Raw genomic sequence first — 3,434 nt, forward strand, 5'->3', positions numbered from 1 at the left:
TACACTATGTAAAACAGTGAGAACATTAGGTTAAGGAAGCTTGCCATTTTCCTTTTTAGAGCAGTTCTTTCAACAATACCACGAATTCGCACTTTGGTAGATAATGACAAGAAATACGACAGCCCGGTAGTAAACAAGCAAATCATTTAATGGCAAAGGCTGATTTAATCAAAACATTCTGGTTCTCCCTCATCTGAACCCACACAAGGAATGAACCAATCCAATTGGAAAAAAATATTTGTTTTATCTTTGCCACATTTATTTACTCTTAAGTACTGTTTAACTTGATCGGGCAGAGAAGTTGGAAAGAACAAAAATACTTAAGGCAGCGACCAGCCTCCCATGTCGCTGGCAACAGTCAGGAATGTCATGGCCTGGAGTTATTTCCACAGGGGCCTGTTTGTGAGCAGTTTCTGAAGTTCTTTGCCCTCATCTTGAGGGGTGGAGAAATGACCTGCTTATGTGGCAGGTTTGCAGGGCAGGGTGTGCAGAATAAGAACTAGAGAAAATAAGTCAGGAATTTAACCCCTGCTCTGTAAATGATTCCAAAATATGAAATAGTTATTTTAAAAAAATTACTGAGAATTCTGTATGTGCAGGGCATTGAGACAGTTGTTACAGGAAGGCAAAGATGAAGTAGAGATGGATCCGACCTCAAGAAACTCTGTCAAATAGGACACGAGAAAGACACACAGATACCTACGGGATGTAGCAAGCTCCAGATGTGTTTCATTTTACTTTATTTTATTTTTGAGATGGAGTCTTGCTCTGTTGCTCAGGCTGGGGTGCAGTGGTGTGATCTCAGCTCACTGCAACTTCTGCCTCCTGGGTTCAAGTGATTCTCTAGTCTCAGTCTCCCGAGTAGCTGGGATTATAGATATGTGTCACCATACTCAGTTAATTTTTGCATTTTTAGTAAAGATGGGGTATTGCCATGTTGGACAGGCTGGTCTTGAACTCCTGACTTCAAGTGATCCACCCCCCTCCGCCTCCCAGAGTGTTGAGATTACAGGTGTAAGCCACTGCATCTGGCCTTCTAGGTGTGTTAAATAGGAATCCGTGGAAACAGGGCTGGAGATGGGGCTTGTGTACATTATTTTCTGTTGGAATTTTTTAAATTTATTTTTTTTAGAGACAGGGTCTCACTCTGTTGCCCAAGATGTGTTCAGTGGCATAATCTTAGCTCATGGCATCCTCGACCACCTGGGCTCAAGCCATCTTCCTACGACAGGCCTCCTGAGTATCTGAGACTAGAGGCATGCACCACCACACCTGGTCAATTTTTTTTTTTTATTTTTTGTAGAGACAGGGCCTCACTATGTTACCCAGGCTGGTCTTGAACTCCTGGGCTCAAGCCATCCTCTTACCTTGGCCTCCCAAAGTGCTAGGATTATAGGCATAAGTCAACATGTCTGGCTTTATAGGTGCTATCTTGAAGAAGGGCTCTTGGGTGAAACGTTTTAGCATACAAGTAAAGTAGAATAGGGCAGGAGAGAAGCTGGGCAAAAAGGTGACCACAGCCCCAGCCTGAAGCCATCTTAGGTCTAGAGGGAGATTGGTGTCTGTGGTGTAATACAAGATGCATGTTTAATCTTGGTGTTCCCAGCATCGACCTCCTAACACCCTTGGAAATTACTCTTTGCTAAAGAGATGACTCTTGTTGGGGAGAGGAGGCCTAGCTAGCTTTAGGATGGGCCCTGGACACAAGAAAAACCAACCATGTGCTGAGAGAGATAGAACTGGAGTCCAGCCTTGCTCTTTCACCTCTGAGAGCAGGAGAGGGGCTGGAGATTGAGTTCAATCACCAATGGCCAATGATTTAATCAATCATGTTTACTTTCTGAAACTGCTATAAAAATCCCTACATGATGGGGCTTGGAGAGCGTCTCTAATTTTTTTAAATTTAATTTTTCTCCAATTTTTTTTTAAATTTTAAAAAGAACCTTCCCCTCCCGGATTCCAGCAAATCTCCTACCTCAGCCTCCCGAGCAGCTGGGACAATAGGCATGTGCCACCATGTCCAGCTAACTTTTATATTTTTAGTAGAGATGGGGTTTCACCATGTTGGCCAGGCTGGTCTCGAACTCCTGACCTCAGGTGATCTGCCCACCTCGGCCTCCTAGAGTGCTAGGATTAGAAACATGAACCACTGCACCCGGCCACCAGCTTATTTATTAAAGAATTTGAATTTACTTAATGTGACTTATGTAAATATTTAATAATTTATGCTTGAAAAATGCTTGAATTACATAATTTTATTTTGGATGGAGTTTTGCTCATATTGCCCAGCCTGGAGTGCATGGTGCCATGTCACTCACCACAACCTCTGCCTCCTGGGTTCAAGTGATTCTCCTGCCTCAGCCTCCTAAGTAGCTGGGATTACAGGCATGCACCACCTCGCCCGGCTAATTTTGTTTGTATTGTTGTGTTGTTTGTATTGTCAGGTTGACCTCAAACTCTCAACCTCAGGTGATTGGCCTGCCTTGGCCTCCCAAAATGTTGGGATTTTGGGCGTGAGCCACCACGCCCGGCCAATTTTTCTTTGTCTTTTATTTGAGACCGAGTCTCACTCTGTTGCTGAGACTGGAGTGCAGTAGCACGATCTTGGCTCACTGCAGCCTCTGCCTCCTGAGTTCAAGTGATTCTCCCAAGTAACTATGATTACAGGCAGGTGCCATCTCACCTGGCTGATTTTTGTAGTTTACTAGTAAAGACGGGGTTTTATCATGTTGGCCAGGCTGTCTCGAACTCCTGGTCTCAAGTGATCCACCCACCTCAGCCTCCCAAAGTGCTGGGATTACAGCTGTGAGCCACTGCAACCGGCCCACAACATTTCTTCTAAGGGTGAATTATCCTTGTTTTAGAAACGGGGATCCTGAGACTCAGAGAGCTGAGTAACTTGCATATGGTCACTCAGCAGGCAGTAGGATCTGAGCCTTGGTCTGTTGGACCTCCAAGCTGCTGCTCTCCATGGCCACATAGTCTGGTCACCTTCAGGCTTTCTCCTTAGCTTCCCTGTTACTTAGCGGTTCTTAAACTCTAGCATGCAGCAGAATCACTGGAGTGCCTCTTTAAGTAGATTGCTGGGTCCCACCATGACAGTTTTGATTCAGTTGGTCTGTGCTAGCCAGAGCTATGCCCAGCTACATCATTGGCAGGGCCTAGTGCAAAAGGAAAATGCAGGCGGGGCATGGTGGCTCATGCCCAGTAATCCCAACACTTTGGGAGGCCAAGGTGGGTGGATCACCTGAGGTCAGGAGTTCGAGACTAGCCTGGCCAACCTGGCAAAACCCCATCTCTACTAAAAATACAAAAATTATCTGGGTATGGTGGTGCATGCCTGTAATCCCAGCTACTCAGGAGGCTGAAATGGGGTGGAGGTTGCAGTGAGCTGAGATCAAGCCACTGTACTCCAGCCTGGGCAAAAAGGCAAG

This window comes from Cebus imitator, unplaced genomic scaffold (genome assembly GCF_001604975.1).
Source record: "Cebus imitator isolate Cc_AM_T3 unplaced genomic scaffold, Cebus_imitator-1.0 Scaffold212, whole genome shotgun sequence".
In the NCBI taxonomy this organism is placed as follows: domain Eukaryota; kingdom Metazoa; phylum Chordata; class Mammalia; order Primates; family Cebidae; genus Cebus; species Cebus imitator.